This window comes from Gopherus flavomarginatus, chromosome 2, assembly GCF_025201925.1.
Source record: "Gopherus flavomarginatus isolate rGopFla2 chromosome 2, rGopFla2.mat.asm, whole genome shotgun sequence".
Taxonomy (NCBI): domain Eukaryota; kingdom Metazoa; phylum Chordata; order Testudines; family Testudinidae; genus Gopherus; species Gopherus flavomarginatus.
In genome coordinates this window covers 174,006,498-174,034,374 of record NC_066618.1, presented here as the reverse complement: position 1 = coordinate 174,034,374, position 27,877 = coordinate 174,006,498, and the positions used below count along the sequence as shown (strand labels likewise).

The 27,877-nt window shown below is 42.2% G+C and overlaps 1 protein-coding gene across 9 annotated transcripts in view; it reads left to right on the top strand.

Moving 5' to 3' along the window:
- Positions 1-27,877, top strand: part of RNF152 (ring finger protein 152) — a 110,848-nt gene that overhangs the window by 6,137 nt on the left and 76,834 nt on the right. The window contains exon 3 of one of the 9 annotated variants that reach the window (XR_007772573.1): positions 652-2,387. The exons of the other annotated variants lie outside the window; for them this stretch is intronic. The gene's annotated coding sequence lies outside the window, so the exon portion shown is untranslated. Of the gene's footprint in view, positions 1-651; positions 2,388-27,877 lie in introns of those variants that run through there. 9 annotated transcript variants of the gene reach the window in all.

Genomic DNA, 27,877 nt, shown 5'->3' with positions numbered 1-27,877 from the left:
AGGGTGTTTGTGTGTGCCAACCCATGTGTGCATCAGGTGATTTGCACACCCAAATTGCCCACATGGATGTTTACAAATGTTGGCCTCTTTGATTTCAGTGGCAATTTGGGAGACACTGGGAAGATGAGATTAAGCTCCAAAAGTTCTCTCAAAGTTGGAAATTCCTCCTTCTCACTCCTCTTTCTCCCCAGCATTATCTTAGACCAGGTCCGCACTAGAAACCTTTGCTGATATGGCAATGTCATGGTGGTGGTTCGTTTGTTTGTTTGTTTTTGGGGTGATGTTTCTATATTGACAAAAGCCCTAGGGTGGACACAGTAGTACTGCCATAAATGTGCTTTTGCTGGTATGGCTTACTTTGTTTAGGGGACTGGTATAAGCTATACTGACAAAAGTACTTTTCCCCTGGGGTAAGCTGTGCCTCCACTTGCCAGTAGAGTTATATTGGTAGATATGCTGGCAAACATTTTCAAGTGTAGACCTGGCCTTAGGCTAAGTTGAAAGGGAGGGATTCTTTCAGACCCAGGAGTAGGATGTAAGCGTGCTGGGACTCTGGAGGCAAACCTGTGTTGTGAGTGAAACCCCTGGGTTAGGGTGTGTTATGCTCCTCTGTCTGTACTCAGATTCACAGAAAATGTTTGTTTGTTACAGCCCCAGCTACGGAGCCTGGTTCTTTAAACTCAGACTTTGAGCTTTGGAGATCTCTGGTTCAATCATCTGTTTCAAGAAAGCAGCTGTCACTTAAATGGAGCTCATCCGGGATTCAAACTGCTGAGAGCCCCTACTTTCTTGATAGATGCCACCTTGATACCAGGGATTGAGCTGGAGTCTTCCAGAGCTAGAGTATGTCTCTACCGCTTGACCTAAAGAGTTAGGCTGTCAAGCTGGAAGTGACTCACATCTTCTGTGGATTTGGCACAGAGAGGGACACATTGACCAGTGGGTCACACGTGTGTGTGGGAGGGGGGAAAGGGGGGATTTGGGAAGTGTATGGTACCTTGTGGGAGGTGGGAAAACTACTGGTTTATTTCACTTCGTTACTGTGTACTAATACCATGGATACTATAATCTAGTGTATTAATATTCTACATAGGAACACAGGAACTGGTCTGACCCACTGTGGCAATGTTCTATGTAGTCATTTCCCTGACAGTGGCTAGTGCCAGATGCATCGAGAAAGGTGCAGGAAATCCTGAAGTAGGCAGGCATAGAATACTCGGCCCACAGGGAAAGCTCTTTCCTAACTTTCATCTATTAGAGACTGGCATATGCCTTGGAATCTGATTGCTTCTATCCCTTCCAAAACTCTTGCTGTTTTTAATTCTTGTTATTGTAACTCGATGTTCTTGTTATTATTATAAATAAATGTAGTGCTATTAATACCATATTGCTCCACACAAAGCTGTGTGAGTCTGATACCAAAACAGCAAACACTGCAGTGCTCTGATCAAGTTACTCCTCCATAATTGAACTTAAAAATCATAAAACGGTGGCAAGGTTCGAGTGCTTGGAACATTCAACAGGATGCCACTACCTGAAAGCAAGATGATGATTTACTCATAACCCCAGTAGTTGCACGCTCTGATCTCTGATGATGAGGCATGATGGGAATTAAGTTTACCTTGCTGGGGCAAAAGAGTTTGTATAGTGTGCACCAGTTAGTGACTAAGCCTGTTATATCAGTGGCTCTCTATCTTTCAGACCACTATATCCCTTTCAGAAGTCTGATTTGACTTGCATACTGCCAAGTTTCACCTTGCTTAAAAACTACTTGCTTACAAAAATCAGACATAAAACTACAAAAATGTCACAGCACACTGTTACTGAAACATTGCTAACTTTTTCATTTTTACCATATAATTATAAAATTGACTGCAATATAAATATTGTACTTTCATTTCAGTATATAACACAGAGAACAGTATAAACAAGTCACTCTGTATGAAATTTTACTTTGTACTGACTTTGCTAGTGCTTTTTATGTAGTCTGTTGTAACACTAGGTAAATATCTAGAAGAGTTGATGTATTCCCTGGAAAACGTCTGCGTATCCCCCCAGGGAACCACTGGGTTAGATAATAAGGTAAAAATATTACGTGATTTTTTTAACATTATAGTCTGAATTGTGACTGATACATTTTATCCTTTAAAAACAAAAATTTATATAGAGTGAATATTCCATCAGATGCTGTGTCTTTTGCCAGCTCAGATTAGCTGCAAATAAAATGAGTTAGGTTGTTGCTGTCGCTTCTTTTCCCTTTTGAAGTAATATGATCCAACTGCTACAGCTCTGGATACCACATTGGCAGATTGCCTGAAGTCCTTGGTCCACTGTTTAATTTACTTTTAAAACCAATATAATAAATCATTTTTGTTCAGATAAATGCACACACCCATTGCATTTGCTTGTACTTGTATTTTCCATGACACATGACTAGAAATTGCTTGCTGGTTGAGTTCACCACCAGGAAAAACCTGCAGTTGATCAGCTTTATCACTGGCCTTACAGTTAAAGGGAATAATTATATTTAAATAAGTCTAACTGTGGGAGGTAGCATGATGCAGTGGGTTGAACAGAGGGCTGTGCCTTGAGGCATTTGGATTTAGGGTGACCAGATATCCTGATATTATAGGGATAGTCCCGATATTTGGAGCATCAGGAAATTTAGACTTGAAATTAGATGAAAGTTTCTAACCATCAGAGGAGTGAAGTTCTGGAACAGCCTTCCAAGCAGGGCCGGCTCTAGGATTTTTGCTGCCCCAAGCAAAAAAATTTTTGGCCACTCCCCCCTTTTTTTTTATGCCCCCCAGTCCCGCCCTAACTCCATCCCTTCCGAACTCCTTCCCCAAATCCCCAGCCCCTCCTCCCCCCCGGCGTGCCGCATTTCCCCCCTCATTGTTTTCTGGGGGCCCCCCTCAACCTCCCGCCCCAGCTCACCTCCGCTCTGCCTGTTCCCCCATGTGCACCGCTGCTCCGCTTCTCCCTCCCTCCCTCTCAGGTGAGGGAGGGGGGAGAAGTGGAGTGGCAGAGCATTCAGGGAGCAGGCAGAGTGGAGGTGAGCTAGGGTGGTGGGGCGCAGGAAGTAATGTGGGGTAGAGAAACCGCTCCCCGCTCCAGCTCACCTCTGCTCCACCACTGCCACCTCCCCTGAGCGCCCGCTGCTCAGCTTCTCCCTCCCTCCCAGACTTGCTGCAAAACAGCTGTTTTGCAGGTGGCAACTCTGGGAGGGAGGGGGGAGAAACAGAGAGGTCGCACGTTCAGGGGAGCAGGCGCAGTGGAGGTGAGCTGAGGGGGTGTGCAGGAAGTAACTGGGGTAGAGGAACCACTCCCCACTCCAGCTCACCTCCGCTCCACCACCGCCGCTTCCCCCGAGCGCCCTGCCGCTTGGCTTCTCCCTCCCAGACTTGCTGTGCGAAACAGCTGTTTCGCACGCAGCAAGCCTGGGAGGGAGGGGGGAGAAGCAGAGCGGCAGCGGCGCACTCAGGGGAGCAGGCGGATGCCAAGCGGAGGCGACGGGGGCACTTTTCCCCACGCCCTGGAGTCGGCACCTATGATGGCCGGTGCCAGAATGCTACCCCTAGAAATGTGCTGCCCCAAGCACCTGCTTGTTTTTCTGGTGACTGGAGCCAGCCCTGCTTCTAAGGGGAGTAGTGGGGGCAAAAGACATGTCTGGCTTCAAGACTAAGCTTGAAAAGTTTAGGGAGAGGATGGTGTCATAAACAGATAGCTAAGGGTTAATGTTCTTTTACCTGAAAAGGGTTAACACAGGGAACCAAACACCTGACCAGAGGACCAGTCAGGAAACAAGACTTTTTCAAATCTGGGTGGAGGGAAGTTTTGTGTGTGAGTTCTTTGTTCTTTGTCTTGGGTCTGACCCTCTCGGCTCTGAGAGTGATTTTTCTATCTCCAGCTTTCTAATCTTCTGTTTCCAAGTTGTAAGTACAAGGATAGTAAGACAATAGGTTTATATTGTTTTCTTTTGTATTTACATGTGTGTAGTTGCTGGAATGTTTTAAATTGTATTATTTTTGGATAAGGCTCTTTATTCATTTTTTCCCTTTAAGCAATTGACCCTGTATATTGTCACCTTAATACAGAGACTATTTTTAATGTCTTTTTTCTTTCTTTTTCTTTTTAAGACCTGTTGGAGTTTTTCTTTAGTGGGGACTCCAGGGAATTGAGTCTGCAGCTCACCAGGGAATTGATGGGAGGAAGAAGTCAGGGGGAAAATCTCTTTGTGTTAGATTTACTAAGCCTGACTTTCTTCCCCCTCAACCAGAGGGTATGCAGAGATTAGATCTCTCGGTACATGTGTTTCCAGGACTGGAAGCAGGGAATCTCCTAGGGTCGTCCAGGGAGGGGAGCCTGGGAGGAAGAAACAAGGAAACAAGGGGAGGGGGTTATTTCCCTTTGTTGTAAGACTCAAGGCATCTGAGTCTGGGGGTCCCCCAGGGAAGGTTTTGGGGAGAGCTAGGCACTGTATAATCCCTAGCTGGTGGCAGCGATACCAGGTCCAAGCTGGTAACTAAGCTTGGAGGTTTTCATGCTAACACCCATATGTTGGATGCTAAGGTCCAGATCTGGGAAGAAATGTTATGACAGATGGTATAATGGGATAGCCTAATTTTGGCAATTAATTGGTGTTTGACTATTAGCGATAAATATTCCCAATGGCCTGCGATGGGATGTTAGGTGGGGTGGGATCTGAGTTACTACAGAGGATTCTTGCCTGGGTGTCTGGCTAGTGAGTCTTACCCACATGCTCAGGGTTTAGCTGGTCATCGTATTTGGGGTCAGGAAGGAATTTTCCTCCAGGGCAGATTGGCAGAGGCCCTGGGGGATTTTCCCCTTCCTCTGCAGCGTGGTCACTTGCTGGAAGATTCTCTGCACCTTGAAGTCTTTTAAACCACTATTTGAGGACTTCAGTGGCTCAGACACAAGTTCGATACAGGATTGGGTGAATGAGATTCTGTGGCCTGTGTTGTGCAGGAGGTCAGACTAGATCATAATGGTCCCTTAAAGTCTATGATTCTATAAAGGCACCTGTTCGCCCCTGGATTTTTCACACATGCTGTCTGGTCACCATATCTGGATTCCACTCCCTATGAAGTCCCATTCTAATCTTGGGCAAGACACCTCAAATCTCTTTGTCTCAGTTTCCAAATCTGTAAAAGGGGGATACCTACTCCTGGTTATAAAGTGATTTGAAATACTCCTCTACAGGTGCTATAAAACTGCAAACTCTGATTTGAATATCAATCTGCCATTACTGATTGATTATGATTGATTTTTTTATTTAAATCTTGGCTTACTCAGAAAAGCAATAGCATTTCTGTCTATGAAAATAAAGTTAAAGGATAATTAAAATACCTCTTTCTGCAAACCAGTAGAAGAAAAAGAATGTCATTCACAGCCATATGCTGTTTGCATCAATCACCCTGGAAGCACAGTGCTACTAGTTATTGCACACATTATTAATGATGAAATTGAGTTTATAGTTACATTATATTTAAATTACTCTAAAAAACTTACATTATAGGAAGATTCATGTTACAAAAGTCATGCACTCAAATGTTAGGCATAGTCAGAATTAGGGTCTCTGTGCCATCTTAAGTCAGACCCTTTGTGCATCTTTAGTTACCTGGTCATAAATTTTTTCCCCCACAGGACTCCTGCCTCATTCAGTGAGTGAGTAATTATTTAACATTTATTTTTATCCTCTACATTTAATGTGTGGCCCCAGACCTTATTTATGCAACACCAGCCACATCCAGCCCCGAACACAGAATTATTCATACCTTTCTGTATTTTGTAATGGGAATTTCACCGTTGCATATGGTGCTTCACAAACACTGATAAATTCATCATAACAACACCCCTATGACAGTAAGAGATCTTACTCTCCCCATTTTTGCAGCTGGGGATTAAGGCTAAATTTGTTAAGAGTCCACTAATTTTGGTTACCCAATTTAAGATGGCTAGAGCCCGACTTTTTCAGAGTACTTAGCATTATATAGCACAGGCTTTGGCAACCTCTGGCATGTGGCTCACCAGGGTAAGCACCCTGGTGGGCCGGGCCAATTTGTTTACCTGCTGCGTCAGCAGGTTCAGCCGATTGCGGCTCCCACTGGCCATGGTTCACCGTCCCAGGCCAATGGCTGCTGTTTGAAGCGGCGCATGCCAAGGGATGTGCTGGCCGCGGCTTCCTGCCTCCCCCACTGGCCTGGAACGGCCAGTGGAACCGCGGCCAGTGGAGCTGCGATCAGCCAAACCTGCTGACACAGCAGGTAAACAAACTGGCCCGGCCCACCAGGGTGCTTACCCTGGCGAGTCGCATGCCAGAGGTTGCTGACCCCTGTTATAGCACTTCATATGTTTTGTAGTACGCTCCAATCAACTTCAGTTGCAGCTCTGAGCATTCAGCATTTTGGCAAATCTGGCTCCAGGTGTCTCGGGTCCCAGAAAATGAGGAACACACAATTAGTGACCATCCATGAACATTTTTTTCTTTAAGACCTAGAAACTCTGTGGCAAAGGCAGGGGCAGAATCTGATTCTCACGGTGACATTCCAGGAGACCATCCTTTCTTTTTCCTGCATTTCCTTGCCACATTTGCTTCATGTCTTGCAACTTCTGCAAGTAATGAAGGCAGGGGTCTGGCAGATAGCAACATTGTCTTTTACTGGACAATCCTCATTCATCCCCAGAGCAGGCCCAGCCTGTGGAAAAAATAGTTTATGATCATGTAATTAAAGACTGCATCAGAATGTATACACACAAGGGGGCTGTACTAAAGTTGCACAGGAAACTTTAATTCTGATATTTCCTAACCTCTGAATACTTGACTGTGCAAACTTAGCATTATTTTAACATAGGGTTTTTAATGTAATTTCTTAACTAACTTCCCTGCACCCCTTCTCTTCTCCCCATCCCCCCAAAAAACCCCCAAACCCTGGAAAAAATAATATTTCATCTGGGCCATCAGCAGGGTTCAGACTTTTAGATCCATAGCAGAGATTTCTCCCACGTGAGCTAATGGAGTAACTGGTTGTTATCCTGTATGTGGAGCAGTCACTAGAGGTGGGTGAAGAGACTCAGCTACTTGCTGACAGCAGATGAAAGGTTGAAATTCAGGAATCTTGGGTTCTTGTTCAGGCTCTGGAGGGGAATATTCAGTGATTATGGTTGCTTCTGCTGCTGTCCTCCATGTTCTCTGTTATAATCAAATCCCCCAACAATGGTTCCATTCCACCTCCTCTTCTCCTTCCCATATTTCCACCCCACTGATTCATGTTCTTACCACCATCCCTGCTCCTTCTCACCCTGTCCTCCATCACATTTCCCAGTCCTCTGCATGTCAGTATGGTAGGTAGCTTTCCTCTCTTGCTGCGTGGGGTTGGCACTGCAGGAGGGGATTAAGAGCACCTTAGAGAATCTCCCTACTGTCTTCCAACATCTGGTGTCACAGTAGCCTGCAGCAACTAGGAGAGTCCTGCTCAGTTACTGCAGCCCCAGGATGGAACATGCTGAGTTGCTCTGTGGGGATGGTGCATACCCATAGGGTACAAAAGGAATCTTTGGGGAATTTTGCTGCCAAATTCTAAGAAGTGAGAATATGTTAGTTGCAATGTTCCTGGCTGAATTTGGAAAAGGGGGTGTTACAACCACAGAACAAAAGAATTGTAAGAATTTTTTTTTGTGTGAACAAAATGACCTATTTTCTCCTAAGCACATTCTCAGAAATGGACGAACCATTTGAGGTACAACTTTCCACCAAAATTCAGCCTGTGGCAGACATCCACATGGAAAATTTTAACCTGAACAGTTAAAACTTTAACAAAGTTTATAAATAACTGAAAATGAAAGTATTGGGAAACCTTAACTAGAGGTGGCACTACCAGCTTTACCTATAATGTGAAAAATCTGGCAACAAGAGATCACTTTGAAGGTCCCAAATGCACCTTGCAGTTTGTGTGGAACCTGAACTCAAATCCTGATCTGAATTTTGTGCTGCTTCAAGCCAAAATTTTCGTGGGTTTCAATACCCATTTCTTCATATTTTAGGGCCATCTCTACTGAGATTCTCTATGAGATCAAGCAATGGATAAAAATGACCATACTCTGTAAAAATGGCTTATACCTAAAGAATATTTTGTGCTCTATTCTTTTTTCCAAAGTATCCGGTTCTACACTGGAACCTAGTTAAACATGTCACTTTTATGGCTGTGTGTGATTTGTTTAAATCAGGTTGCTTTATAGGAGGCTATGTCTACCCTGGCAATTGAATGACAAACTTTTGTCTTTCAGAGGTGTTAACACTCTCCTCCCTCGCCACAAAAGTGCCCCTGTGAACAGCATGTTGTTGACAGGAGCGCTCTCCTATTGACAATGCAAACTCCGCTCGTTGGGGATAGAAGTTTTTCATCAGCAGGAGAGCCTACAAACAGCAGCTACACGCACGACTTTTCGTGGCACTGGCTGTGGTGACAAAGCCATGTCGCTAAAAGCTGTGTAATGTAGACATAGCCGGAGAGTGAGACAGATTGGGACAAAAAAGTGATGAAATTCCTTTTATTTGGTATTGGCCTGACTAAAAAAAGTGACAACCCTACCAATGTTGTGCATATCCCATCAACGGAGTGCTCTGTTTCCAGCTGAATGAGGCGCCAACAACTTGTTGGAGCACACATTGTTTTGTAAATAAGCCACATTTGCTTCTTTCAGAACAAACTATGAGGTGGTGTTCTGCCTAAATTTCAATCCCCGATTGACTTAATTGCTGAAGCTTTTGTTGTCAACAAAAGCAATTATAAGCCCCACAATGGATTGCGGGGAAGGGAAATGGAAATTTCTGAGTCTCATGAAGTCGACATGACAACTGGTTTTCTCTTTGTGCATAGTATAGAGATGCATGAGGAGATGTGGATGAAAAAAAATCACCACCATTAGAAAAGTCTAGCTTAGACTCAAATGGAATAAATGATAAAAACTGAATTTTAACTAGTCCTGTATGGCTGGGGAGTTTTGGATTTATTTAGGACCATGACTGATATAAAACATGTAGACTATCTCATAGAACATTGAGTCTCATAGAACTGAATGTCTTGAACATTTTTTGACTCAACAAGCAGCACACACTTAAAAATAATACCACAGATGTTTGTGTGCATAAATCAATCAATTTGCCATGTGTTTTTATGATGCTCGCATGATGTCATGCTAAGAGCAGTACTTCAGCACTGTAACTTCATGATTTTGAGGAAGAGAGAATTACCAAGAGGAGCTTTAAAACTTTTTGACATTCAAAATATTAGATGGACTTAAACCTAAGCTTCATGCCTGACCACCTTGAATTTGGTGTAAGGTCAGATCTAGGTTTGAATTGTTTGACTCTAGTGCAGCTCTGATGCCAACAGTTTTGTATCATTTGTGTCTCTTGGTTTTTTCCTTTTTCTTTCTTGAGTTGAATGTGTTTGGACAAGTCCTGGAGTGGTGTAAATTGTCACAGCTCCATTGAATAAGGATCTGCTCCTTTGTATATTAACTCCAATGCTGAGCTTGACTTTCTCCTCTCTCCATTCTTTACTCTGAACCACAGAGTCTCCTCTTCTCTCAGCAGCTATGGCTGGGTGCTGAAAGACTGGGACAGCTTGAGAAAGCAGGCTCAGTAGAAGAGGTTGAGAACAGCTGATGCCAGTATTAATATTCTTTCTAAACTGATAGATAAGAGAGGATTATAAAATTGCAGGGGGAAGTGAAACATAAATGTTTTAATTGCATTCAGGATTTTTCAGTGGTCTTGCTCATAAGGCACAGCTCAGATAAGCATTTCTTGTAGGGATATTGACACAGATTGTGCAATATATTGTGGACCCCTTCCTTCTCCCTCCAAAAGAAGAGGGTTTTCATTCCAATCTATTTTCTCCTCTCTGGTACTCTTGGTCTCAATTGGTTGCAATATGTGGTTGCATACCACATTATGATGGCAAATCAGCTCTGAAATACTGTCCCTGTGCAACAAGAGGAAGGAAGAATATATAGCAAGCATCTCCAGCTGCCCAGCCCTCCAGCATCTGCTTAGGTCCTGAACCAGCAAAGTATGCTGAGTCAGTTTCTACTGAGCAGTCTGACAGACATTGAGGGTGCTCAGTACCTTGCAAGATCTGGGGTCCTAGTGATTGATATCTGAAACACCACTCCTCCATTCCAGCTGCCAAACTCTCCCACACAATTGCCTCTAACTTTTCGCAACAAATGTGATAAATAAATAACCAATGCATCCAGTTGATAAAGTCTGGCACTTTGTAGGAGCAGCACCTCTACATCAATGTTTTGCCCTTTACCAAGGCCTTCCTATGCCTCAGCTTATATCCAACCACCACTAACCTTTGGTTGTTGCCCTCATCACTATTAATAACATGAAATAAATTGGCCACAGTCCATGTAAATGTCAGTCAGGTCCATTGGCCTGATCCAACTTCCAGTGAAGTCAGTGGGAATGCTCCCACTGACTCTAGTGGACATTGGATCAAGCCTGTGAAAGCTAGGGTTTTAGTGACTAGGTCCTGTAAATGGGCAGTGAACTCTACTTGAAGGCTGTCTGGTTTAGAACAATGCAATCTGTGATAGAACTCTGTTTTGCCTCCTCTCCCAACTCTTGAGTCAGTAATTTCAGTATAAACACTGGCATTACAAAAACATCCTTTCTGGCCTCCTCCCCCAATAACAATTCAAAGCTGGCATATGGCTAGCTCTCTTTAAGAGTCATCTCCTAGTTAAAGACCCAGTCCTGCAAGGTGCTAATTTCTTATAACAACCAAAACTGTAGTATCTGCCTACTTAGTGGCCCTCTTCCTCTTCCACTCCTTTGCAAGTATCTTTGGGATCTGTTCAAGAGATGCAACCAGCTACCTTTCTTTCTCTCCGTATCTTTCTGGGGCAGCTGCTTTTGTGTAGATTCATAGATTCCAATGCCAATAGCGAGCAATGTGATCATTTTATCTGACCTGTTATATGACACAGGCCATAACATTTTGGCTGTGTCCTAGCCAGTTACCAGCCCCTCCCCAAGGACAATTACTCTGGTGGCCCATCCCCCAGGAGACAATAAACCTCTCTAATGGAAAGTTTATTGGACTAATAGAACATCAGTTAAGTCAGAGAGGTCATACTGGCAGGATGTCTACCCCTTAAAATATGGCAGCTCCCACAACTACTTGATACAATGGTGTAAGTCAGAGTAGTTTATCTGCTTGTTAGAGCAATGCTATTGTTGAAAAATGTTTAATTTTTAAAGATCAGCATTAAAAAAAATCTGAATGAGGAATTAACCTTGAAAGATTTGAGGTTTGAAGTTCATTAAAAGCTTAGAACTATCCAAAACCTTTTGAATCTGTAAAACTGGTCTGAAAATTCTGTAAGAATAGGTTTTCTTAAAAGGGTTCCACTTTCTGTGCTTATAGATCAAGCTGGTTGGAACAGACTCTCTTGCTGTATTTTAGTTCTAGTTTCTCCTTCTGTATTTCCCATTCTGGTCTTAGCTGGTTATCTGAACATTTCCAAAATTAAGTTTGTTTGTTTGTTAAAATGGAGGACAGATGGCAGAGTGTAGCATGGTCTCTGAGTTACAGAAGCTTCTAGTCGAGTAAACAGTAAGCACTGAAAATGAGTGGCAAATCACTACTGACTTCTGATGTCTTACATGGTGAAAATCTTTGTACTGTTTACTTTGAGAATATTGTCAGTGTCTCTCTTGGAAACAGACTGTTTACATATAGAAATGTCTAAGTGTTGCATTATGTTGTTACTTGCCAGATGTGGTATTTGGCCACAGCTGGTACCGATGTTAGAAAGAGTTCCATTATACAGTAATTGCTATTAGAACATCAACATTTGCCAGCGGTGGCATTCATGATATGACAGTTCTCCATATAACTAGTAAAGGAAATGTTAACTTTTAATGGTGGCTGCTGTGTTTCCATAATGTAGTGTATCAATGGGATAGGAAGTTGTGAGCCGTTCACTCCCTTCTAACAGGAAATCTACTTGTAATAAATTTAACTATATTATTTCTTAAGCACTTGAAGTGTATTTTCTTATTCTTGCTACAGCAATCCCCATTTAAAGTCAATGGCTGTATTTTCAAAGGTACTGTCCACCTGCAGCTCCTGTTGACTTGCATGTCAGTATATAGTATATAAAGCAATATAAACCAGTCATTGTCTTATGTGGAAATATGACTTCACTAATGCTTTTTACGTAGTCTGTTGTAAAACTAGGCAAATATGTAGATGCGTTGATGTACCACCTGGAAGTCCTCTGCATATCCACAGGGGTATGCGTACTCCTGATTGAGAACCACTGTATTAGGCCACCCAGCTTATTAAAGGTACATAGAGACACAAAGCTATTTTCTTATATCTGAAACAACTCCCATTTCATTTCATCATAATGTTTCCAATATCTAAGCAGTTTTCCTTTGTTTTGTGAGGACATGAAGGCATGGAAAGGGCCCATCATCTGTCATTGCATTTGGAACTTATCTTGGCTTTAAGATAAATGAACATGTTCAGTAGACTTTTGTCTACAGTTGCATAGAATGGAATCTACAGCATAATTAGAGTAAGGTGATTTGCATATGGGAGCATCTTCACATAGGTCTCCACAGTCTAATGGCATATTGTTTCCTAGAAGATACTTAAATGGAGGCCAAGCTGGATATTTGCATTAGTAGAGACTTTGTATTCATGATTTTCATAAGAGAGATGCACAGAAGATTGTGACCAATTCAAAAAGATTCTTGTGCAATTTGATTTTCTTCCAGCCACCATTAATACTCTAATTCAGGGGTAGGCAACCTATGGCACAGGTGCCAAAGGCAGCACACAAGCTGATTTTCAGCGACACTCACACTGCTTAGGTCCTGGCCACTGGTCTGGGGGGCTCTGCATTTTAATTTAATTTTAAATGAAGTTTCTTAAACATTTTAAAAACCTCATTTACTTTACATACAACAATCGTTTAGTTATATATTATAGACTTATAGAAAGAGACCTTCTAAAAATGTTAAAATGTATTACTGGCACCCGAAACCTTAAATGAGAGTGAATAAATGAAGTCTCGGCACAGCACTTCTGAAAGGTTGTCGACACCTGCTCTAATTTATTATCTGTGAATCTTGCAGGGATAGAGAAAAACACCAATGTGTTAACCATATTATGCTTTTTATCCATAACAGTGAATAAGAAATGAGGATAGCTATTGCATCAGGATTATTTCACTTCATGCAAATATTCAGATGTCCCAACATGCAATTAACTGGTGGTGTTAGCATCCCTGTTGATTGGCAATGGAGTGCAGCGCCTGCCTGTAGGAGAAATGCAAAGTGAGATCATCTTCAATGTTGAATGGATTTCCATGACTTTTTTATATTCTGAAATTTAAAAGGAAAGTTGACATATGCCATACTTACAGCCAAGCTCTTTGCTCCAGGACTGATGGTTCCCAGTATTTGTTATGGATGTAGCTGGTTAAAATTTTTCAGATGAAAGTGGCCTTTTCTGAAAATGAAAACTTCATATCCCCTCCCCCACAATTTTTTGTTGAAATTTGCCATTTGTTAAATAAAAAATAAAACTTTTTTTTTATTTTTTTCTGCTTTTTCTGCCCCCCTTTTGCATCCCTTTTTTATGGTAAAATTGGGGCTAGGGGGATTGAAGGGGGAAGCTGGAAAAATCAAAAGCCAAACATTTTCAGTAAAACATTCATGAAATGTTTAAATTTGCAAAAATGTTCTCAAAATTTGTTCTCTTTTATTGACCAGCTGTCACCATGAGTAACTTCTGATGTGGTACAAGCAATGAACTTGCTTCTCCACTTTCTTACGCTGGCTTTTACATGTGTATCGCTATTGGCTTCTGGGGAATTACACTGGTGTAAAACTGGTCTGATGGAATCAGGCCCTCTGACAAGGGGGGCAATTGCCCAGGGGCCCAGGTGATTTAAAAGGGCCCGGGGGAGCCATGGCTGCTGCTGCAGTAACCCCCAGGCCCTCTTAAGTTGCCTGGGCGGGCAGCAGGGCATCTAGGCTAGCAAGACTGCTCTGGGGCCCGCACTTTGGGAGGCCCCACAGGCCAGCATGGATGGTCCTGGAAGTGACGGATTCGTTACCTCTGCCCCTGCTCCAGGGACAGCCCTGGCCCTGGCCCTGGAGCCTGGAATTTCTGTCGACAGGCTTGGACGGAATGAAGAATCAAGCCTGATATTCTTTTAAATAGGGTTACCAGATAGCAACTGTGAAAAAAATGGGACAGTGGGTGGGGGGTAATAAGCAACTATATAAGAAAAAGTTCCAACAAATGGGACACTCCCTTTAAAAATGGGACATCTGGTCACTCTACTTTTAAATGATTGTACAAATTACAAATCTGCTAATAGGCATATTTTCTGTATATGTGTTTAAAAGTTTCATTTCACGTTGTTTCTAGTTCTGATATCTGTTTAGTAATGCTTATCTGGCTAAAAGATTGTGAATCAGTGCTAACAGCATTGCTCTAAATTGCCCTGTAATTCTTACAGTGGTAACCTCAAAGGCATTAAAATTTACAATATACTAATCTTTCAGTGTGGGTAGAGTATCATAAAACTGCAGTTTCTAATGATACACAACTTTGTCCATATGCAAAGAAGATAAATCATGTTACTTCCAATGCAAGATGGCAGGATATGACTGAGGCAAAAGCCAAACAGTGTTGGTGAAAGATCTGCGGTCACTTGTACAATATTTTTTATACTCTTGATATGCAATTCTCAAACTAACTAGGAGAGGACAACATGTAGTGGTAAAAAGACTGTGTCTTTTCTGTATGTAAAAAGGACTCCAGAAAATGTATGCAAGCATTTAGGTCAAGGATACCATCTATGAACAGTTGTGTAATTCTGAATTGAATAGAAATTGTGAAGCTTTGTATAGGTAAACATACCTCTTAAAATAAAGAGAACTTTCTTGATAGTCATCACCGAAGTTGTTTTTCAACTAGAAAGCCTAGCCCAAGGAGATTCCACTCTGACCCTAATAAAATAAGCCTTCTGCAGCACTCTGTAATACCCTCACTTCTTTCTTGTCTTTGTCTGATTCCTGGTAGTCTGCTTTCCAACCCTTGCTCAGCAGGCAACTAGTGCTACAACCTGGGCCCAAACAGCTAGTTATATCAGTATCATCCATTCAAAACTCTCCATGTAGATGGAAACCTGCAAGTGACAGTGTTCACAGCACTGAAATAAGTGAAAGGCTATTTCTGAGGTGCTATTAATCTGATTCTTCTCTCAGACTGATGTAAATAGGAAGGACTTGAGTTACACACGTGGAGTTACTCCATATAAAACTGGTGTAAGAAAGATCAGAATTGCTCCTTATTGCTGTACGGAGAAGTAATTTAAATGGAAGTACTAAATTGATTTGCTTCACTATAGGCCATCAGTTTTCTCCATTATTCCTACTCACGAAACATGTATTTACATAGATTGGGTCATTGTTGTTTTAGTGTTGTTGTTTTTTTTGTTTTTAAACTAAGTCAGTCAGGGGTCCGCTTTTTCTGAAAAGCAAGACCATGCAGTGAATATGGATTCCCCTCCGCCCCATGTAATGCAGTTATGCTTAATATCTTTGGATCGTAGGAAAACATTACTAAAGTAAAGATTTTCAAGAAAGCTAAATATTAGGCCTTGGCTACACTGGCGCTTTACAGCACTGCAACTTTCTCGCTCAGGGGTGTGAAAAAAACCACCCCCCTGAGCGCCGCAAGGTACAGCGCTGTAAAGCGCCAGTGTAAACAGTGCCGCAGCTTTGAAGTTTCAAGTGTAGCCATACCCTCAGCCAAAGGAGAAACCATTCAGCCCACCACAGAACTATTAAATAACCAGCAGATGAAATGAAAGAAGAAATGCTTCCACACTGTGCACAATAGAAAGCTCTTAAACTTATCTCTGAACAGAAAACATCACGGGTTTATTTACTGAGAGAGACTCTCTTAAGTAGGCTCCCTTCTGTTGTAAACTTGTAAATTTCCCAATTTTTCAGCTTTCTCAGTGATGAAAGTACTGAGAGTTTTTGCAAAAAGAAACAGCATTTTGTTAACATAGCAGAATTTCAGAAAGATTGGTTGGACTTTTAAATAGGAAGTGGTTACTAGGCCTTTCTGAGTTACTGTACGATGCATTTGGTACCCCATATCTCACATTATGTTCTCTTGAATGAACTAGATTTGATTAGAGTGGAATATTCTGTGTCCACACACTTTCACTCACTCTGGGACTGGATTTTCTGGTCCATTTAAGCAAAGAGGCCTTAAAAGGACCAGAGATAGTTTGGTGGAGAATTCACTTTATGAGAAGAACTCTCCGCTGCTGGAAAGCTGGCAGAAGCGGTTCTGTTCTGCCTCCCTGAGTGACGGCAGTTAGTTTGATGGAAGAATGCTTCTTTTGACCTAGCTATGAGGTCAGCATAGCTATGGTGCTCAGGGGTGTGGATTTTTCACACTGCTGAGTGCCAGAGCTATGTCAAACTAAGTTTCAAGTGTAGATCAGGCCTTAGGTGCCTAACTACACAATATTTGAATTTACAAATGCAAGTTGTTTTGGATGCATGAGAGCATTCCAACAAATGCATGCAAATAACATAGACCAGGAAAATGCGCATGTAGACGCAGACCTGGTCTACGCTACAAATTTATTTCGGTAAAGGTACTTTGCAGTTATACTGACCAAACTTCCAATGCAGACAGCACTAAGTTGAACAGATGGCTTCTCCTATCCTACCTGCTCTCTGGGAATGGAGTACCTATGCCGACAGGTAAATAAACCTGTAAATACTAATGCTTACACCTACTGCAGATACAAGTGTGTATTCATGTGTACACATCTAGCATGCACTAACACATGTACTGCCACATTATTTATTATTACAATTGCTGTTTAGTGCCTAGAGACCCCAACTAAGATCAGGGCTCCAGGGTGGTAGGTGCTGGACATACACATAAAAAGAGAGTTTATGATCTAGCTAGTCAAAGGTGGCGAGAAATATATGATACATTGGCTCTTCTGCAATTACTGGTCAACAACATTCACTTTTTAAGAAATAATATATTTCTTTTAGAGTTCCCTTCTCTTTTAAAAACTTGTTATAAAATGAATACACACATTTTATGTCATAAATTTTTTTGTGCGCAAGCCAGCAAAAGAATTAAAAGTCAGAGTTAGGCTGCAAATTTTATTCACACAGGTATACACACATGCAGCAATACACACACCTCTCTACCCAAAGACACAGTCTCTTACACAAATGCATTGCATGCATGCACACACTTGCCTGCACCAACACACCCAGCTGGGAAGGAAGGAAGGAAGGTGGGCTGGAGGGGAAAATATGAGGGGTGCGGGTGGAAGAGAGAGGATGGGGTGGGAAAGAGGCCAAGGATGATAGTAGGGTGGAGATGAGGGGGCAGTGAAGGAGAGAGGAGGGATAGGGGGGTATGTGGGGTGGCTGGGCATGCAGGGGAGGCAGAAGACTATAAGTGCATGTGGATGTGAGAGGCGTGGGGTATATAGGGACATAATGGGAGTGCAGCAGTGTATGGAGGTGAATGCATTGCAGGGCTGCGGAGGATGAGGAACATGGGTGTGGCAGCTCTGGGAGGTAGAGAGGATGGGTAGGAGAGCACTGTAAGAGATACAGGGATGGGTAGTGGTGGAGGGTAGAGCGGGATGGGATGGAAAGGGATACAGTGAGGGGGATAGAGGTGTTAAGAGGTTGGGATGAGAAGGGATTCAGTGAGGGGGATGGGGATGCAGAATTCCCCATTCCCAGCACTCAGAGATGGGGATAGATTCCTCCAATTCCTGGGTGCTGGCAATGGGGTGACAGACCGCGGTTCACTGCAGGGTATGCACTGTAGCTCGAGCCCAGCCACAAGAGGAGCAGGAGGAGAAGAGCAGCAGCGGGAGAAGTGTGTACCATGACCCCTCAACAGCCACCTACTAGGTGCACTAGTTTGTCCCCTGCCCTGCCCTGCCCTGCTGTGGCCAATGGGAGCTGCACCTGTGGGCGGGGGACGGAGCAGCAAGAGGACCCTCCTGGACCTAGAAGCTGGACATGTTGGCTGCTTCCCGGGAGCCACACAGCACGGCAGCCAGCAGGGAATCTGCCAGCCCCGCTGCGTGGCACCACCAACTGGACAGTCAACAGCCCGGTCAGTGGTACTGACCTGAGCCTCCAGGACCCCTTTTTGACCTGGTGTTCCAGTCGAAAACCAGACACCTGGTCATCTTAAATCAAGGTGTTTTGTAACTAGTTGTAATAATAGAGATTCAGATTTCTTGATGTAACATAATTCAGCACTGATGTCAAAGTATTATCTAGGATTCTGTTTCAGATGGTTTCCAAAATGTTTCAGCACAACAGTCAAACGGGTCACGTGGAAGATTTTTTTTAATGGACCTGTTGTGGTAATTAGAATATATTGCATGGATTAGTGTTACAGTTAGGAACGTTCTGAATTACTGGAAAGAGTTCAGCATTTAATTTTCTACTAGCAGCAATTTCTGTCAAGTTTCAGATACACAGTAGCTGTCATTAAAGATTGTAACATATTAAATCCCATAGTGCCATATAAATCATGGAAGAAGGAAAGCAACTATAGAAAGCTTGAAGGGAAATTAATTGTGCACAATGTTATGATGATGAGGGCTGTACCAGAACCTTTGCTAGTTTAATATTGGATGCCATGCTGACACAATGTGGCACACCTGTACTAAGTATAGGTTTCAGAGTGGTAGTTGTGTTAGTCTGTATCAGCAAAAACAATGAGGAGTCCTTGTGGCACCTTAGAGACTAAGTACTTAGTACTAAGTATAGTGAAAGTTGAGTATGTGTATATAAATATAGACACCCCCCCCCGCAGAATGACTCATTGTGTATTTTTATTATTTGTAGCCCTGTAGCTAGCACTGTAGGCCATGACCCCATTGTGCTAGGTGCTATGCAAACACAGAACAAAAAGACGGTTCCTGCCTCAAGGAGTTTAGTCTACGCATAGGGTGAGAGAGAACAGATGGATATAGACAGATGGAAGAGAACAAGGAAATAACGAGACCATATTGGTCAGCATGGTAGGTTGTGTAGTTGTTTGATCAGGGAAATGGAAACCAGGATTCTAGGGTTCTATTTACAACAAACAGAAACTTCTGACTCTCATTTTCAAGGCCCTGCAAAGTTCAGCCTTGCCTACATCTCATCTCTAAATGCTCTTAATCTCTTGCTCAAGCCCTGCCAGTACCCATCTTGCTCACATTATTGATTCCCTGGTCTTGTGTCCCCATAAGTAGCACTGTTTTTTGTTTGCAATGCTATTGGTGCCAGGAGAGAGACTGAGGGTGAGAGGAGATAATTTTTTTTATTAAAAGAGATAAGCTTTCAAGCTACTTGAAAGAAGTAGCTCTGTGTAGCTTGAAAGCTTGTCTCTCTCACCAATAGAAATTGGTCCAATAAAAGATATTACCTCACCTGCTGGCTTTTCTCATGCCACTTCCTAGTCCCTGGCATCCTCCCTGAGTGGCCCTGTGTGCAATTCAGTTAATTGTGAATGATTTTTTTAAGTACTACAGATATTGGAGAGAAAATAATAATATAAAACCACAACTAGATAAAGCACTGCTGCCCAGATGCTATGGTGAATGGATATCCTAGGAATACATATTATTATAATAAATATAACTTAAACTCCGTCATATAATTTACCTCAAAATCTCACATGGCAGAATAATTTTAGGAGTTGTCTACATGTTAAATTATTCCAGAATAAGGTATAAATTTGAAGCACAGTAGCTAATCCTGAATAGCTTTCTGTGTGAATGCTCTTATTCCAGAATAAGAACGTCCACACAGAGAGCTATTGTGGAATAGCTATTGCAGAATAGCTGTTCTTGTCAATTTCCCTGTATAGAGAAGCCTTTAGTTTCCTGACTCACAACTCCAAAGTAATCACTTTATCCCAGCTCATACTTCATGTCCTACATACCAAAAAAAGTATGTCTGTATAAGGAGACACCTTCAAGTCTTATACACTGTTAGGCCTTTGAAGTCCACAGGTAGAATTCAGACTTGGCGTAAGGCCTTGTCTACATGAGAAAGTTATACTGGTATAAGTGAAGACAGTGGTTCTCAACCAGGGGTACATGTACCACTGAAGTGCACAAAGATTTTCTGAGCGGTACATCAACTCATCTAGATATTTGCCCAGTTTTACAACAGGCCACATAAAATGCACTAGCGAAGTCAGTATAAACTAATATTTCATACAGATAATGACTTGTTTATGCTTCTCTATATTCTATACACTGAAAAGTAAGTACAGTATTTTTATTCAAATTGATTTATTTTATAATTAAATGGTAAAAATGAGAAATTAAGCAATGTTTCAGTAATAGTGTGCTGTGAAACCTGTATTTTTCTGTCTGATTTTGTAAGCAAGTCATTTTTAAGTGAGGTGAAACTTGGGGGTACGCAAGCCAAATCACTCATGAAAGAGGGACAGTATTCTGGAAAAGTTGAGAGCCATGGAGTTACAGTATTAATTTAACCTTACATTTATATTGGTATAACCCTTAATGTGGACACTCTGGTGTAACAGTGGCTTTAGTTTGTCATGGGGAAGAGGTTTAACTAAACTGAAAAAAAGCTACTCTTATTCTGGAATAAGAGTGTTCACATGAGGGACTACATTGGTATAACAATACCAGTGTAGTGAACGAGACACTGCTGCACGTCCTGTGTGGATGCAAGCAGCACTCTGTAGCCTGGCGGCACCGCCACAACGCCATCCAGAACCGACTAGTGAAAGCCATCCCACCTTCCCTGGGGAAGATCACTACTGACTCCGCCATCCCGGGACAGACAGCCGACTGTGACCCGACATCGTTGTGACGGATGTAGAAAAGAAGTTCCTGGTAGACGTCACAGTGCCTTTCGAAAACTGGTCACCTGCCTTCCACGAGGCCCGAGCATGGAAGGAGTCGAAATATGCCTCGCTGGCTGAGACCCTGAGAGCCCAGGGCTATGAAGTCCAGGTACACGCCCTGATTGTGGGAGCCCTGGGTTCATGAGACCCCCGCAACGAGCCTGTTCTGAGAGCATGTGGGATTGGTTGACGCTATGCCCGGCTCATGAGACAGCTCATGGTGTCTGATGCCATCAGGTGGTCCAGAGACATTTATACCGAACACATCACCGGACACCGCCAATACCACACTAGTAATTAAGACAACCGACCAGGGAAATAACCCACTTCCTTCCCTGAGGGACCAAGGGATGCACCCCACCTATGTACCTATCTGTTCCACCGATACTGACTTGGACTCCTTATTCATTCCATGGGTGGCAAACCCAAGCCCACTTATTCACTGACACTTTAAAAACCCTTGCACCCCAATCTGGGTCTATGCCGGTTATGCAATATGTATGTATCTTTTCATCCTTGCAGACGGTCTGTAACCCCCCATAACCCAAGCCTGACTCCAGATGTACACTACCTTCCCTCTCAACCTGTGTATATTTCATTTCAAGCATTTACTTTAATACATTTTTTATACCTGTATAGCCAGTAAAAATTTCCTTTGTGGATAATGCCTTAACTAGGTTTAACACACTTGCTTACACCCTGCCTGAATTTGGCCTTGCATGTCATTGGTTTCTCATTAGTATACTGCTTAGGCCCAAGATAGTGATTTCTCTTGTATGATGTCTCATGTTAGCAAAATAAAACACATTGCTTTCTGAATACCAGTTTGGCTGCCTCATTTCCAAGCAAGTCAATATTCTCTGGGACTGTCAGTTCCTCACAGTCCAAACTGCTGTCCTGTTCACTCTTCCTCCCCCGAGGCTGCTGTTACTCATTCTTTTGCAGGGCTAACAACTTTAAATGATACCTTTAGAAATACTTCATTACCATGTAAAAGGAAGTGAGCACTTTGCAGGCAGCCGAGACAGAGAAATTTATATCTGTAAGGAGCATACATACAGAACACTAATTATTAAGGTCATCAGTTTTTATACAGATAAAATTCATGCCGGTCAGACTGAATTCTTTAGACTGAATTCTGTCTGTCACAACAGCATAGCTGCTGTGGGGAAAACCAGACAAAACACATCTATTTCACTAACTACCTCACTTAAAGAAAAACACCAGTCATTAATCAGACTAACTTGGATAGCACTCTTCAGCCCAACCTTACATCAAATGGAAACCCTTCTGAGAAGTTATCCAGAAGGGAGTAGATCTCACTGAGGAGTAGGGCAGATCTCACTGAATATGTGCCATTCATTGAGTATAAATATGAAAACTATTTAAATGACCATTAAAGCTAGTGAAGATTCCCTCAGCCTGGGCAGCCATAATGATACTTTCTAGCAGGGCTGCTCTAGCTTTAAGACCTTATCCCTCTGCTGCCTAGCTCAACTGAATCCTTCTGTGGCAAGGAGTTTGGGAAATCCTGTTCCTCTGAGAATTAACCCTGTGTTAGACTCAATGTATTTCTGAAAACTGGATCAGCCACAATGGAGTTTTCCTAATGCAGATGGGCGAAAGCATTGCAGCAAATATATTATTTCAGATTGTTGATTGTGACAATTGGAAAAGTTGTGTATAAGAGAAAAAAAATCAGTGATGCTTTGTAAGTTAATGACCTTGAGCAATATCGTAATTCATATGGACCACTGCTACTAGAAGACCACCTGAAGACTTCCATTACACGTTACCTGAATACTTGATTACTCAAAACCCACATTTTTTTCTCAGCCTAGAGTCGTATATGTATGTAAGAAAAGGACAAAGCAACATTCAAAATAGTTCATAGTCAACATTACAAGAATTCATTGCATTGAACTATGCTGAAAAAATGATGTTTCTAATCAATCTGAAATATTTGTGAGAAGAGCGGTAATATCGTTTATTGGACCAACTTCTGTTGGTGAGAGAAACAAGCTTTTGAGTTTACATAGAGCTTTTCTTCAAGTCACAGCTAAATACAAGCTGGAATGGGCTGTTTAGCATAAGCACAAGGTGAAGTGGCTCATTAACACCTCTCCAGTCATAGGAAGTAACAAAAAAAAGAAGAGTGTGTGGGTGGGGGTGGGGATGGGGGGGTGTTTGAAATGTTCAGTATCTAGTTGCCTGTTTCAGTCTTTTCTCTTTAGGTAGGTGGCACTGGTATCAGAAGACTACAAAAAGGAACTATTTTTTTCTCTTTAACAGGGCACTGTGTTTTGATCTCACTGCCAAACATCAACCCATGAGCTCACATACGTTATAGTTCTGGAAAGAGATGTTAGTAACTTGAGAAATGGGCCTTTTTGGCATCCAGAACACCTGAACCCATTTAATTCTGCTTGGTTCACCTGTATTTCTAGCAATTTAAGATCACTTTAAGGCTATAGGCCAAACTCTGCTCTCAGCCATACTGGTGTAACCCAGTTGAAGCCAATAGAAGTTTTGCCTGGGTAAAGACCTCAGAATTGGGCCTTTTGGCAGTGAGAGGTTTTGGGTTTTTTTTTTAAACAAAGGGCTGCATTGTACCACAAGGACACAGACCATAGTAAGGGACAGAACCGGGCATTGCTTTGCCACTTCAGGAATATTCCTAAAGAAGGAATTTTGTCTCCTGCTTTTCCTCCTTTCTCCTCGGGGTTGAGGGAGAGAGGTGAGTAATTTTGCTGTTGGCCTAAACTACAGTGGGTTTGTCACAGAGCTGATCAGAAAACCATTTCCCACAATGGAAAACTTTGACAAAACTGGGAAAAAAATTGTTCTTCAAAAATTTTCACACACAAGTTCAGAATTTCAGCAAAAAATCTAAAATTGAAAAAAAATTCAATTTGGTAATGTTACCACATTGCCTCATGGGAGTTGCATTTGAGGTGCTTCATATCCCCATGTGCTGGCCAGCTTCCCTGGCTGGACTACATCTTCTATGATTGATCACTGTTTCTCCTCCTTTTGATCCACTGTGGTGTGTCATAGAAGTCCCATGGCTGTGGTGTATCATGGGAGAGATAATCTAGCTGGGGAACCCAACCTGTAGAGCAGAATGGGAGTATGAGGTACCCAAACTGTAATTCCCATGAGGTACCCTGCCAACATTTCCAAATGTTGGATTCCTGATGTTTAGTTTTTTGATAAAAAGTGAGAATTTTCCACAGAAAGCAGACACTTTTCACAAAATTGTTTTAATTGAAAACTAAATTTTCTATCAAAAAATGGTTTTGACTGAAATTTGTTGATCAGCTCTTAGTTTGCTGGCAGCACAATGCCTGGTTTTAGCTGGCTTGGCCTAGAATAGTTAATGTAACTGCAGAACCTTTTTTTAATGTCAGGATAAGGAACATGAAGATGAAAACTTGGCCTGCCTTAAGAAGGGATATCTCAGCACCAGGAGCAGGTGCTTCTATGGTATAAACAAGCACCATTTCTGTAGCAGGGGAAGGAAACAGAGTAGGAAAGGAAACAAGATGTAAAGTACATTTCATACAATTCTACCTTTTTGCAACAGATTAGATTTTTAAATAGACACTTGGGGTTACACTGACTGAGGAGTACAAGACAGGAAGGCTAATGGAGCAGGACCTGTCAGTTTGTGAAGTTAGTGAAGTATGTCTAGAAGATAATAAACATTCAGCAATAATGAGTTAGTGAGAAATTGTTGGAGTAATATCACTCCTAGATTAATTTTTCTATTAATCATACAGACAGTTTTGAAAATGTGCTGTTGTTTTTATTAGTAATAGTTATTTAGCATGCACCAAAATGCACCAAAAAATAAAGAGAGACAAGGTAGGTGAGGTCATATCTTCTGTTGATGAGAGAGACAACCTTTCAAGCCACACAGAGCTCTTCTTTAGGTCTGGGAAAGGAACTCCCAGTGTCACAGCAAAATGAAAGATGGAACAGATTGTTTAGCATAAGTAGTTAGCACATATTGTAGGGGACCATTCAAGGTAGAGTGGCCCGTTAACACCTCTGCAGTCATAGGACAAAAAAAATTGGGGGGGGGGGGAGATGGGTTAGAGATGGTTGTAATAAGCCATAAATCCAGTGTCTCTGTTCTGTCAAAAAGAATGAGAAGTACTTGTGACACCTTAGAGACTGACAAATTTATTTGAGCATAGTCTTTTGTGGGCTAAACCCCACTTCATTGGATGCATGCAGTGGAAAATACAGGAAGATGTGTAGACACAGAGAACATGAAAAAATGGGTGTTGCCGTACCAACTGTAACGAGAGTAATCAATTCAGGTGGGCTATTATCAGCAGGAGAAAAAAAAAACTTTTGTAGTGATAATCAGGATGGCCCATTTTCAACAGTTGACAAGAAGGTGTGAGTAACAGTAGGAGAAAAATAGCAAGGGGAAATAGTTTTTACTTTGTGTAATGACTCCCAGTTTTTATTCAAGCCTAATTTAATGGTGTCCAGTTTGCAAATTAATTTCAATTCTGCAGTTTCTCGTTGGAGTCTTTTTTTGAAGTTTTTTTGTTGGAGTATTGTGACTTTGAGGTCTGTAATTGAGTGACCAGGGAGGTTGACGTGTTCTCCGATGGGTTTTTGAATGTTATAATTCTTGACGTCTGATTTGTGTCCATTTATTCTTTTTCATAGAGACTATCCGGTTTGGCCAATGCACGTGGCAGAGGGGCATTGCTGGCACATGATGGCATATGTCCCATTGATAGATGTGCAGGTGAACAAGTCTCTGACAGTGTGGCTGATGTGATTAGGTCCTAGGATGGTGTCCCCTGAATAGATATGTGGATAGAGTTGGCAACAGGCTTTGTTGCAAGGATGGGTTCCTGGGTTAGTGTTTTTGGTGTGTGGTTCCTGGTGAGTATTTGCTTCAGGTTGCGGGGCTGTCTGTAAGCGAGGACTGGCCTGTCTCCCAAGATCTGTGAGAGTGAGGGATCGTCCTTCAGGATAGGTTGTAGATCCTTGATGATGCGCTGGAGAGGTTTTAGTTGGGGGCTGAAGGTGATGGCTAGTGGCATTCTGTTACTTTCTTTGTTGGGCCTGTCCTGTAGTAGATGACTTCTGAGTACTCTTCTTGCTCTGTCAATCTGTTTCTTCACTTCAGCAGGTGGGTATTGTAGTTGTAAGAACGCTTGATAGAAATTCTGTATGTGTTTGTCTCTGTCTGAGGGGTTGGAGCTTGGCTGCAGACAATGAATCTTTGGTGTGACCTGGATGAAAGCTAGAGGCTACAGCCAAGCTCTAAGAAAGAAAATCTTACCTATCCTTGCCCTCTAAGGCAATGAGGAGTTTTGGGATGGTACATCTTGTTCTATAGATTTCCAAGAGTCCTGGCAGCTGCAGCCTGGCATATCAAAAGAAGTTGCTCATTAGAGAAAGAAATTTGTTCAACAGGAGCGCTTTGGGGATCGAAAGAAGAATGTTGATGTCTCTATACTAGTTTCATGTCAGGTGGGTGTCATATCATGCAGAGAACACACCCATCAAGAAACACAGATGATCCCTGGGGAGCAAGATATCAGAACAAGACCTTAAAACAGTAACTTCATAACTTGGAAATATTTATGACTCATGATGATCACCAACCAGTTAGTTTCTTGCATTTTTCCAGCATGAAGATGGATGTGGATTATAATTACATTTCTTATTACTTGCTTTACAGCATGTGAATATATTTTTGCACAAATCTGCATCAGGCTAGTTGATAGGAAGCCAGAATAAGCAAGAATGGCATTCCATTGCTGTTAGTGTGCCTTCAGTCTTTAAGTCCACAAAGATAGTGTCTCGAAAATCATGTATTGCAGCAAACATATTTGTGCACAACACAAATATTAGGCTGGATTGGAACTTTAATGTGTTTTACTCTTGTAATACACAATATTAAAGACCTACCAAAACGTACAAACGTGGTTTTCATTGCTTGGTTATGAAAAAGCTTTAGCATTGTAGATGCAAAAAATGTCATGACAAGCAATGAAAACCACGTCTGTCTGCTTGGTAGTTCTTCAACATTTTCCATTGTCAGAGTAAAATCCACGTCAGCGCTGCTCTTGTCCTTAGTTCAGTTTACAGTCTCAGGTGATTTTAAATTTTAAAGTTTTGTCTTGACTTATGATCTGGAGTCAATTTGGATGTGGAGGAGCGTTGGTAATCTACTCACATGTAATGGAGGGAAAGGGCAGTTAACTCTTCACAGAAGAGTTCTTGCTGGTTTATATGTCAGCTGAAGTATCACATGACCTAGGTGTGTATAAAATGCAATTCCATCAAATTCCATGAGCTTGAATGCTTTATATCACAAATTTCCCCTAGCAGTGGGTGGAATGATTAAGACCATGTCTTTCTCCCATGGTCAAATTCATCACCTCGCTAAATGTGAACTACTGCATTTGACATCTGAGCAAAATAATTGACTCTTGCATCTCATTTTTTTAATCTTGTTTTCAACTGAGTAGCACAACTGGGGCTATGTCTGCACTATGGACCTTATAGCGGCATAGCTGTACCACTGCAGCTGCGCTGCTGTAAGAGCTTCCGTGTAGCCTCTTTTATGCCGGTGGGAGAGAGCTCTCCCACCAGCATAATTAAATCACCCTCAACGAACAGCGGTGGCTATGTTGGCAGGAGAGCGTCTCCCACCGACATAGCGCTGTTCACACCGGCTCTTTTATCAGGTTTTTTTCCACACCCTTGACCAACAAGTTTTTCCAACAGAAGTGCTAGTGTAGACAAAGCCTAGGTTCACAGGCGCTGACTGTCTATTATGCCGGGGGTGTTTGACCCTTGGCTCTACCCCAGGCCCCACCCCCACT